The sequence below is a fragment of the Hemicordylus capensis genome, chromosome 4, assembly GCF_027244095.1.
Source record: "Hemicordylus capensis ecotype Gifberg chromosome 4, rHemCap1.1.pri, whole genome shotgun sequence".
Lineage (NCBI taxonomy): Eukaryota > Metazoa > Chordata > Lepidosauria > Squamata > Cordylidae > Hemicordylus > Hemicordylus capensis.
Window position 1 is genome coordinate 54,667,069 of NC_069660.1, and position 12,645 is coordinate 54,679,713.

The window sequence follows — 12,645 nt, forward strand, 5'->3', positions numbered from 1 at the left end:
GCATATTTATTCACAGCCAACCAAGGGGTGAATTTAGCACTAAATAGCCAGCAGCCAGCTAGTATGAATGATGGAGATTTTGGTTGAGGCAAGCAGACAATTTTACAGAGGGAGAAAACCATAGGCTGGTGATTAACTTTTAAACTTAGGGTTGGACCTGCCTATTATTAGCCCCACCTATGGTTACCCCTAGCTCCCTTCCCTCGCCTCTGCCCCTCCTTCCACCCAAGAAGAAGAAGCCACCACTGATAATGAATTATGTGAGGACCAAACACTAGTGTCTGCAGATGACAGATTTAGAGTCCATGTATTTTTAGGATACTTGATAGAGCTTCCTCTCAGATGAAACAGTGCTTTGAAGGCCTACATTGACTTGTACACAGTTGGAGAAATTCCACTCAGGAAAATATGAAACTGACTGCTCATCCTTTCTTCCAGAGCAGCTAGTAAGATTTAGAAATCTTGCAAAAGCAGAAATTGAAAAGATGGCAACTATAAAGGAAGTAACTGAACTGCTGCTGATTCACTATCATAATCTTTGCTGAAGTTTCCCTGAAGTTTCTGTGAGCATGCCTGGTCTTTCTGACCATACCAGCAGTGACAGTGGCTTCTACAGAAAGACTATTCTCCAAACTGACACTTACAAAAACTTTATAAGAAGTGCTATGTCGCAAGATAGTAGCCTAGCTCTGCTGTTCGCTAAACACACATGTGCCAGGAAGCTGGACATTCAAGAGACTATAAAAACTAAAAGGCAGAAACCAAAGGCATGGAAGAGGACATTCCAATTAGCCACTGAAGGCATGGTGTCATCGTCGTGGTACTGTAGGTGCAAGTTTTATAGTTTTAGGGAGGAAAGGAAGATGGGAAAGGATGTTTCACCTGGGCCAGTTACTGAGATGGTCTATTCCTCTTTTCGACCGTTGCTAAAAGAAGCCTCTCTGGAAACCATCTGTTGTCTGAGGACAGGAGAAAGAGTATTTCCTACATTGTTAGCTGCTGTTTGGCATCTTATTGTATTCGTTCTTTTTGTACATAAAGGGGTGAAAGGTGTTGCTTCTGTTTGCCTTTTATTTTTTAAAATGGGGCAGTTTTAAAGGAAGTGTTTCCACTCATAATTTTGCTCAGTTGTTTTTCTTTAACGAGTGCTGCTCTCACCTCTTTGATTCCTATCAGTCATTTAGTGCATGTAGTAGACTCAGTTTAAATTGCTATCAGAGGCAGTCAGACCCTCACCTAAGATGGATACCAGGCCTCTTCATAGACCAGGAGATTCTTCGGGAGCTCTGAACTTTGACCTTTTGTCTCTGAGAATGGGGTGCTTATGCTGAAGGGATGCTGACGGAGAGACTTCTCTGGGAACTATGTGGCTGTGCTGATCTCATAGAATTGTTGACAGAGAAGCTTTTGAAACTGGAATCAAGATACTGTATTAAATGTAAGGCCATTTGGGCTTGCGTTCTGCAATAATCATGCTAATCAATGCATATCTATATGGTAACCTATGCTGGCAAGGTTTATGTAATCCCAGAGGCGTAACTATAGGGGGGGCAGGGGGGGCATGTGCCCCGGGCGCCATCTTTTCTGGTCACGTGGGGGGCGCTGCCATGACCAATTTTTTTTAATTTTTTTTTTTAATTTTTTGTTAATACAAATATTTCCTGCTCAGTGCAGCAGCGCTGCAGCAGTCAAGGGAGTGCGTCGGTGCCCCCTTCCCCACGAGCGGTCCCTTCCGTGCTGCCTGCGCCCCCCCCCCCATTGCTTTGCTGGTGCCTGGCGGCCAGTCAGTGGCTTGGCTTGGCGGCGGCGGGCGCTTGTGAGGAAAAACCTAAGTATAATGTAGTATGTTGGGGGGGGTGGCGGGGGGGCGCGGTGGGGGGGGGGCCATTTCAGTGCTTGCCGTTTTCCCTAGTTACGCCTCTGTGTAATCCTGAAATATTAGAGATGATTGTCAATAAGGGTCAATAAGGTTATTTTGCATCTCTTGATTTTCCTTACTCTTACCCCCTTCTCTCATCTTTGGAGCTGCAAAATTGCTGTATTGTAATTACTCAGAGATAGCCAAATTTATGACGGCTTAGCTGCCAAAAAGACAATAGAGGTTGTCAGGCAGAAGCGATACAGAAGACTGGTAAAGTTCTGTGTGAAAGGCTTTTCCGAAGGGAGGGGCAGGAGCAGTTTTTCACTGAAACAGCATGAGGGAAATGTCTAAAAGGGAGAGACATAGAGATTTAAGAAGGGCTTTTGGCTTGGACTTCTGACTCTTTTGGATGGGCAGGGCACTATGGAGTGTGGGTCCAAAAGAGACAGTGGGGAAGCTGGGCCTCATTTGCATCAGGGAATCTCTAATTATGAGCTCTGCTGAAGGGCAGTGTTCAGAGTAGAGGCTTACCTTGTGCCTGATCCTGTGGTTTTCTGGGCCTGTGCTCTCAAAAGCTCCAAGACCCTCCAACATTCGTGGCTAGCTTCTAACAAGACCAGCCTCAAGACTAGCCTGAAGCTGGGTAATATGAACCTCAGTTCTACTCCCTCCCCTAACCCAAATCTCTTTATCTTTCCCCCACCTTCTTCCTTTTCTTATAAGGTTAAAATGTTCTTAGTAGTTATATGCATTAATTCTTGCTAATTATTAAGGCAACACACATACACACCACCTGCCAGCTGTTATTTCTCTGTAAAAGCTTCTATTAGTTAAGTAACATTAAAAGACAGTTTGGTGTCTGTGTCTTTCTCATGTCTCTGCCAAGAAATTGCTATATCTCGTTAAAGGACCAGAGAGTTCCCAGGGGTAGTGTTCAGTTCCCTTGGCTCTGAGGTGCTAGAGCATATGCATAGAGCATATGCGGATTCTTGTTCTCCTTGGAAGAAGGATCTTAATTTGTGACACTGGAATTGGGCAGGTCTGTCTCTGCTCTGACAGAGAGAGAGCTCAAATCAATCCTTGGAATATTGATCAAGTGTCTAGCTTTTTGGGTTAGATATTTTCAAATTCACCCTGTTATAATTAAGAGATCAAGTGGGCAAGACTTTCAGTGAAAGTTCTAAAGTGATAGGTAAATTATTGACACTTAGTGGCATAAAAATATTCACACATAGAAATAGTACAAAGAACAAGGTCTTCTGAGTCCTAATCATCATCATCATCATCATCATCCCAGTAGTAATTGATGCCCTAGGTGCAATTCCAAAACACCTTGAAGAGTACCTCAACACCATAGGGGCCACAGAAATCACCATCAGCCAATGAGCCAGCGTGGTGTGGTGGCTAGAGTGCTGGACTAGGACTGGGGAGACCCGAGTTCAAATCCTCATTCAGCCATGAAACTAGCTGGGTGGCTCTGGGCCAGTCACTTCTCTCTCAGCCTAACCTACTTCACAGGGTTGTTGTGAGGAGAAACCTAAGTATGTAGTACACCGTTCTGGGCTCCTTGGAGGAAAAGCGGGATATAAATGTAAAATAAATAAAAATAAAATAAAAAATTACAAAAAGCAACTTTACTGGGAACAGCCTATATTCTACAACGATATCTATTATAACAACAATATTGATAAAACATTCAGCCATCCCAGGTCCTTGGGAAGGACTCGGTGTCTGGATAAAACAAACTAGTCAATAACACCTGTCTGACTGTGAAAACAAGAAATAATAATAATAATAAATAATATCCCCGTTGAGCACAACAATGACCCCGAGCCTGGGTTTATAATAATAAATCCTTGGGATATTGTCTTGTGTGGTTTGAGAATCCCACTCCTCTATTATAAATAGAGTTGTATTTTGGCTTTCATAATGTTCTTACAGTTCCTTTGCAGCAAAGACACCCAAGAGTGTTGGAAGTCTGTATCTCAAAGGCAGCAGTAGTGGCAGTTGCTTGCTGCCCCTATATCAGGAGGGGGTTGGAGAAAAAGTCCCCTCAAACTTTGGGGGCACCTATGGCACCACAAACAAAAAAGATCACGGGGCAGGGGCATGTACTTGAACACAAGCCCCTTCAGAGCTTTTTATGCCCCTGTTAGCCCACTGGCTTTATGCCCTGATGAAACATTTTGGGGTTTATTCCTAAATATCCATGTTTAGGATTCTACTGCAATAAGCATTTTTAAGCTTCTTGTATGCTATTTATGCAACAAAGATGAACAAAAAAGGCAAAGCACAAATTTTGCTAAATTTAATTTTGTAACAGATTCAAATGCAGCAGTTACGATGAAGAACAGAGATCAAGGGGCATAAAGGCAATAAAGTGAACTGATTCAACTTAGTTTATATATTCATATTTCTGCACAAAAACCTGCCAAGAAGAAGCCTGGATTTGTCACAGAGAAATCCAGAGCTAGATTAAGCTGTGCTATGGAGCTAGAAAGAGGTTTTAGGCATGTGAGATTGCAAAAGTGGCTTTTTGATGTTGAAGTTTCTGGGTTAATCTTTGTCACTGTGGGCTGTTTAATGACTTCCCACTGTGTTCCTGTAAATATCCTTTAAGACAGAGAATTTTGCAGAAATGGCCAAAACACTACCTTTCCTGAAATGCATCTGAAAAGAAATAATTGCTTGAGGATTACAGTAAATCCACATCAGATTATCTCAAATACACCCTACTAATATTGTGTAAAGAGCTAAACATCAAAGATAATGGGCTGCTTTGGCCCAAGGCTGTTACCACTGCCAGAAGTGTGAGTCAGTTTCTTAATGCATATGGTTGATGGATGCAGCCACAGATGGGAGATTATGCATTAGTGGATTTCAGCCTCTCCAGACATGGGAACCCACCTTCAAATCTCAACCTATATTGGGGGATCCATTTTCAGTCTGCTTTTTGTTGACATCCTCTGTCACTTTTTTCACCAGCACCCACTCCATCATTTTCTATCTCTGTCCATTGCTTTAATTTCTCAATATCTCTCTCTCCTCACCACTTACTCTCTGCCACCTTTATTCACTGCTGTCTGTCTTATCCTCTCCTTGTCAACTCTTCTCCGTTTCTTTCACCTTACTTCTAGCTCCATCACCTTCACTCACCTTTTCTGTCTTTTTCCTCCTCTACCTTCACATGTTATATATAATAATTAACTCGCGGGTACCTGAGCATATGCAACAGCCACACCAAAGGTCCTCATTAGCTCAACCATAGAGTTGCTTCCATGTATTCCCACAGTTGCTTCCATATATTCCCACAGTTTTTGCAGGGTCAGTCACCCAGTCATCTGTACTAAGGGCAAGCAAACTAAAATACCAAGGGTCACACATTCAGCAAGAAAAAGTCTGCTGATGAGTGATGCCAAGCACCCACTGCAGATTATATTTAGATGAATAGGGACAACTGCTATCCCCCTGCTAAACAGAAGAGCCATCACTTTATAGTGTGTCTCTTACCCAGTGAACAGAAATGCTGTTGGCATAATTAATTTCATGTCATTCATTCTCCTAAGTGCCTTGCTGGCATAGAGGTTGACATGATGCCCTTGGTTACCGTCTGTGCAACTGTGATGTTGCAGGCTGTGGGTGTTGCCTTCCCTAGAAGGAGGGTCCTTACACCTGATCCTATGTATTCTGGGAGCAGAGATCTGCTGGATAGGAGAGGCAGTAAGCAGCTTTAGATGAAAATATATCGACTTAAAATGGATTATGTTTCACATTGTCCATCTGCCTAGCATTCCACAGCATGACATTCAAACCCAACCGCTCCAGCCTGCCTTTATAAACTTGCAACTTTTTGCCTTTCCTTCTTTAAGTCATTTCTCCATTCTCTGCAACATATTGAGATAACCATGGGCATCATTTTCCAAAATAAAATAGTGCAACTTGCACTATTTCTCTTCTGTTTAGGGTAGGGGATAACAATTGTTTTCCACAAGCAAAAAGGATATGAGTGGATTAAAAAATGCAAACAATAATACCACACTTTTGTGTTTATCAGTAATATGGTCATACATTTAGACTATGACTAATGTACAAAACTTATCACCTCTGCAAAGTATACAATGTCTGCATGCTCTGTTTCAACAGATGCTGTCACAGATAATACAGTCACAGGATACTCCTCCTTCCCCTCTGCATTTAATAGGAAAGTGACATCTGTGTGACTGTGGTCCTGCAGAGTAATTTCTAAGATTTCAAACACTGCTGATACACCTACATTACCACTCCCACACTTGAGTGGGGCCACAAGACCACTCAACCTAAAGCAGTTTTTAAAAAGCTTTTTTAAGATTTGCAAAGTGATACAGCTGGGGGAAGTGGGGGTGTACCACAAAGTGGTACAGCTGGGTGGTGATTACTCATCACCAGTAATGTCAGAGGAAGATTATTACCAATATGATTGCCACATGATGTGAATGCTATAGTCATTGGCCCACAAACACAGTTGCACAACAGTATGGCCACTGAAAATAATGGTACAGTTGTGCAGCTGTGTTCATGCAATTTTTCAGCAGTTGTGCATGTGCACTCTTGCACAATTGCATCAGCGGTGTTTCCCAACCCATGCAAGTGCAGGTGGTAGTGCCGCCGATCACTTAACTCTGAGTTTATCTGAGCCTGTGACTACAATATTCACTTCCTATTTGGGAATCACATTGGTAATGAGAGTCCTAGCTGGGGGTATGTCCCGTTTTCCCCAATGACTGTATATTTTAGGTGAAGAATTGGAAATTTCTATAATAGAAATGCAATCTTGTGCAAACACACCTAGATCTTCCACAATGAATCATACCTGTGTGTGTATTTATTGTACTATAAGCAAATAATCTGGAATGTCTATTGGAGAAGAGTACTACATGTTTGTTTGTTTGTTTCACATAAGTATTAGCTACTTGGATAGCAGTTCTAAACAATCTAGCAAGCACATTACTATGAACAGTTTAAGACAGATTTCCATTAAAACCAGCTTCTGACAAACTCGTGTCTTCTTCTAAGTAGTTCTAGCATCATCAAGCACCATGAATGCACTTCTGATAAAATAGCAACAGAGTAGCTATCAAAGGCAAAGGCTTAATTACACTCATTAAAAAGGACATACCAATTATCATTCAAAAGTGTGACAGTATAAAGAATATAGCCCTGAAATGGACTTTAAATGGATGTTTAAAATTAGACCAGGAGGCCAGGCTCCAGTGAAAAATAGTCTATAAATATCAGGCAGAGGAACTTACCAGAGGATCGTGCTAACAGTAAATAGTTTACAGTGAGAGGGGGAACCTTTTTCCATCATGCATTTGCTCCCATATTAACGTGTTCTTTGGAGGATTCTCTGCTTCCCCATGTCCAGTGTTTGAGTTGGACTGGACTGGCGCTCTCTGCCTCGGAATATGGGAAACCAGCCCAGGCAAAGCTCTGGCAAATGACTGCACAAGGGAAATAAACACGAAGCTGGTCGACAGAGTCCTTTCCTTCACTGAAAGGCAGTCTTTCCTTTCATCAGAGAAAAGGCATAGCTTAGCCCCCATCAGATGCAGTCTGTTCACTGCGACACTGGTGGCCCAGGATGAGGCTAAACTCCGAGCCAGAGTGGAAATATACTCACCAGCCCAGCAAACCTAGCCCAAACCCACACAGAACAGAGCACTGTTATTTGGCACTGAAAGGACCAAATATTTGAAGACGTGTGTACTGCGATTTCTCTTAGTTCTCTGTACTAGAACAAATGGGAATTCTGTTTCTACAAAGCATTTCTACCATTTCTACCATGATTTCTGTAGTCCTTGGCTACAATCAGGAAGAACCAATATCTAGTTCTTTAGCTCTTTCTGTGTACTGTGTGGGTATCTGAGGTGGGAGCAAGCTATTAATCCTGGCAGTGCATGGGTTAAGCACATTTGATCTCTGCCTCTAGCCCTAGCCACATGTTATGTTAGACACTCATATGGGTGTACAGTGTAGACAGGTACAGACTATTCACACCTTATGTTGAACACAGGTATGTCGGGATGCCATGTTACCCGACTGCCTATGTGGCCCTGTGGAGTCTGGAAAAGGACATGGCATCCCTCCTGCATGGCTTTCTTTCCCTTCAGGGGGAGGTAGGGATGAGAAGAGTCCAGGCTGGTTGGATCCCAATTGGGTTGAAAGAGCAAGGCAGGAAGAGCTTCAGAAAACAGCTTCAGGGAGACATAGGTTGGGTGGGGCAGGAAACAGGGTCAGGAAGGGGGCAGGGCTAGAAGTAGGCATTAAGCCCTGTCATCTCTGCGTTGAGGCATTTAAAGACAAGGCAGCCAATGATGGGGGGCTGCTTCTGAGTATGGGAGCCAGGCTTCCGAAGGAGGGAACAGGCTGAATTCAGCAAGCCAGGAGGAGGATTCAGATGACAAACTAACCTCCTCCCCTGGCTGGTCCTGAGGCTGGCCTTTTTTGTGCTTACCCAGTCATTTTGGAGTTCAAGACAGGCCAGGAGCCCACCTTGTCCCTTGAGAGTCTGACAGGTATAGCTCTACCCTTCTTGTCTGTACCCATGCATTTGAGGGACCTATACCCAGATTCACTTTTTAAATGAATGAAGGTACAGTCATTCACACAAACATGTATGAGTGCATAGACATCTGAATGCAGGTATAACATAATAAGGTTGTTTACAGAACCACAAGGAGGTGGGCTGGGGGGAAGGCAGGAGGTATGTGCTTGTCCTCCTACCTCACTTTCAGCCTGGGTTCCAAACCAGGGCTACTCGGGGGAGGCACAACAGAATCAGGAGTGATCCTGGTGCTTCACATGACCAACCCTACCTGGGGTAGCCCTGTTCTACCCCCCATAGGGCTGGTTGTGTGAATCACCTAAATGTCTAAATAGGCATTATTGACATCCTAGGAATTCTACTTGCCTCTGCCCATGCACAGAGAACAAGATAAGATCATATATCCTGTGAAATGAGCCCTGGAGATGGGGTGCTTGGAGCTATAAGCTCCACTCTGGTGTGAAGCTGTCACTCCACCACCATGGGCATAACCTAGTCCTTCTCATTTCTCCCTCACTGATCAAAGTGGTTTGGAAGAAGGAGTGAAAAGGAATCCCTTTGGCTTGGTTGGGCCCACAGTTGCTGCTGCCTCTTTATCTTCTTCTGCTAGTGAGACAGGTCCCCATCACCAAATTAGTCATGCCTCATGATTTTTTTAATGTAGCTTCCAATCTGAACTGAACTATTGGGGCTGTTCAAACTACCGGGCAGGTGGGGAGGAAGGCAGGGTTCAACCTACCTTCCCCCAGATGGCCACTTAAGGCCCCGAAGGTGCACAAGCCATGCACCCACATGACCAGCATTGCCAGGAGCAGCACAGATGAATCTCCTCATTGCTCCACTCATAGCGTGGAGTTCCACCTCCAGGATTCCCACAATGCACAGTGCAACATGCACAATGCATTGGAGGATTCCCCAGAGACATGGGCGCTCTAGGTGCCTGTCTCTGTGTGCGGCTGGACTGGAAGCAGCCCAGCTCACACACGAGCAAGTAGGCTGGGTTAAGCACTCATTCCCTTAACCTCAGCTAGCAGCCGGGCTAAATCCTGGCCCACAGAATCTCAGCGGTTCTCAAACTCAGCCTAACCCAGGCAGGATGTCCCTAGCCTGGGTTAGGCTGTGTGTGAGAACAGCCTAATTGTCTCCACTACAAAGAAGCTTAAACTCAGTGATATTCATGCATGTGTGACTCAGTCTGGAGTTTTCCTTAGATGAGTGAAATATCCTAGTTCTGATTTGTACTTGATTAATGGCTAAATAATTGTTATAAATAAAGAATGGTTATTTGTACTTGATTAATGGTTAAATAATTGTTATGCTTAGCAAATCATGCAAACATCTATTTTTTTCTTAATTAAGATAAAACATGTTTTTAATATGTTCTAGTAAGAACTAATCTGTCTACTTTCCTTTCACTATCCCTACAACTGGACTAAATTTAGTCCAAACTAGTTAAACAGTTCACAAGTTAGCCCACTTGCACCTCAAACATACATGTATCCACCATCTTGAAGTGAGGTGGATCTTAGCAATCTAGCCACCCGGCAAGGAAGTCTAGGATGTAATTCACAAACAACCAGTCTGGGTTGCAGAGGCGAAAACATGGCTTGGAATCTCTCTCTCTCTCTGGCTCAGGCTGGAGGCTATTGACACTACCGATGACATACATTGTCTTCCAGGGTCTAACTGCAAGCTGTAGGCGTGCTTTATAGTCCAGGCTGATAACTCTCAGCTGGCAGGGATTCAAGGCTTATCAGCCCTCTGGAAGAGGCATTTACTTCTTCTGATGGATTCCAGCTGCGTGTGCCATCTCATGACCCGTCTTTGCTGTGGAGTCAGTGGGGTTTGCCTGCACATATCATCCTCCGGTTCGTCAGTCCCTGATTCTGCTGCCTCAGACTGCTGTGCCTGCTCAGAGACATCAGCCGGACCTGCCTCAGCCATCTCTTGGGAACCGACAGCCGGGCTCTGCCCCTCAGGCACCCCTGCATTGGCTGAAGGGCTGTCAGCATCCCCTTCCTCCTCGCTATCTGAGACCGAGGGCATGACAATGGATGACATTATCACAAACTTTGTGTTTGAGATGTCCCTATGTGTCCTTATAACTGTACCAAATTTGGTCCAAATCAATTCCTACTTGCACCTCAAATGTTCACGTATCCACCACCTTGAATTGTGGTGGATGATATCATCATAAACCAAGCCATTGAGGTGTGCCTGTGTGTCCCTACAGCTGTAGCAAATTTGGTTCAAATCAGGCAGTTCAGAAGTAAAGCCCAAGTGAACCTCAAATGTTCATGTGTCCGCCATCTTGATTTGGGGTGGATGACATCATCACAAACTACACCATTGAGGTGTCCTTATGTGTCCCTAAATTTGTACCCAATTTGGTTCATATTGGTCCAGGCATCGCAAAGTCGATGGGGGTGGTGGCAGACATATGGACAGACACATGGACGGAATGCTGGGTGATCTTACTAGAAAGTAGACTAAAAATGACAGTGGCAGAGGTCAAAGCTACAGTTATTCAAGGTGTGCTTGTAGTTGTTTGAAATTGGTGCCTACACTGATTTCCTGCCTGTAGCCAACCAGTTGTCTTCAGGCAATATGCACACAGGATCACATGTTTTGCAATGCATACATTTTGGATGATGTGAATGGGATACACAAATACATAATCCTGGACATTGCAGGCATTAGTATTCATTCTATCCTGCCCTTCCTCCAAAGAGCTCAGGGCAGCACACAAGATTTTTTTCCTGCCCTCCACTTGATCCCCCTAACAACTCTGTGAGGTAGGTTAGGCTGAGAGATAATGACTAGGCCAATATCATCCTGTAAGCTTCATAACCATGAAGCAGGCATTTGACCTCCTAGTTTTTATTTTATTTTATTTATATACTGCCCTTCCTGAAGTGACTCAGGACAATTTACATTAAAATCAAAAACATAGAATAAAATTAAAATCAGGAAACATTTAAACCTGATTAACTAAGTTTAAAACTAGACATGGAGAACCTTGTTATTTGTAGAACCCCAATTCATGGCTTTGTATATCCACAGGGTATCTAACAGACACCCGTTTCCAGTATCTGTGGATACGAAAGGGTTAAATCCCACGTATCCACAGTTCTTAGAGGGCTGCCATTTTGTCCATAGGTGCCATTTTGTGGCTCGTTTCTTTAAAAAAATTGAACTTTTCCCACCATTTGTTAACCGATTTTAAGGTTTTAAAATGTGGTTTGTCTGTAGTTTTATTGCATTTTAACTTTTGTAAACTGCCTTGGGATGCCATATGAAAGGTGGTATAAAAATTGAACAACAAACAAACAAACAAACAAACAAACAAACAAATAAATAAATAGTTTCACAGATTTTTAGAGGCATTTTATCCTTTGGGGGGCATTCCTGGGCACATGGGGGATCCACGGTGCACGCCAGAGTAGGTTATGGGGCATCTTTGGCTGGGAAGCAGAGGCATAACTAGGGAAAACGGCGCCCGGGGCAAGCACTGAAATTGTGCCCCCCCGCCGCACCCCCCCCCACCGCCCCCACAACATACATCTGACTGACACACATGTTTAAGAAAACTTTTATTTTAAGAATTACAAAAATTACAAAAATTACCAAAAATTTCAAAATGCACTACATACTTAGGTTTTTCCTCACAACAACCCTGTGAAGTTGGCTTGTATCTCAAACATCAGAATTATGATGCAATGATGATTATTATGATTATGATGCCCCTCCCTCACGCCCTGGTTCTGTTCCTGACTTTCCCTTGTGAGTGACTGTATTTTAACAAAACGAAAACCAAGGACTCCAAAGTAATTCAAGGGACTAGGGTGATAGTGCTAAAGACTCCTTATTCTCCCGCTGTTAAAGAAAGACTCCCCTTTTCCAAAACCATGCGCTATTTACACCAGAAAAGGTTTCAAATGGAGGGGGAAGCATTTATGCATTTATGCTTTGTTTTATGTTACGATTTCAAAGTTAGAAAAACTATAAAAGGGCCATTTTAGAGAAGATATGCACTGCCTTAGTTGCAAATCCTGCTTTTTTGAGATTCCCTGCAATTGAATAAAGCGATAATATACACCTTTGCTATTTAAATTGGTTGGAGAGTATTTATGACAATAAAAAATGAAATGGCATTTCAGATGCAACATTGGTTGCCTAAGACCAATCAGATTTAACTAAT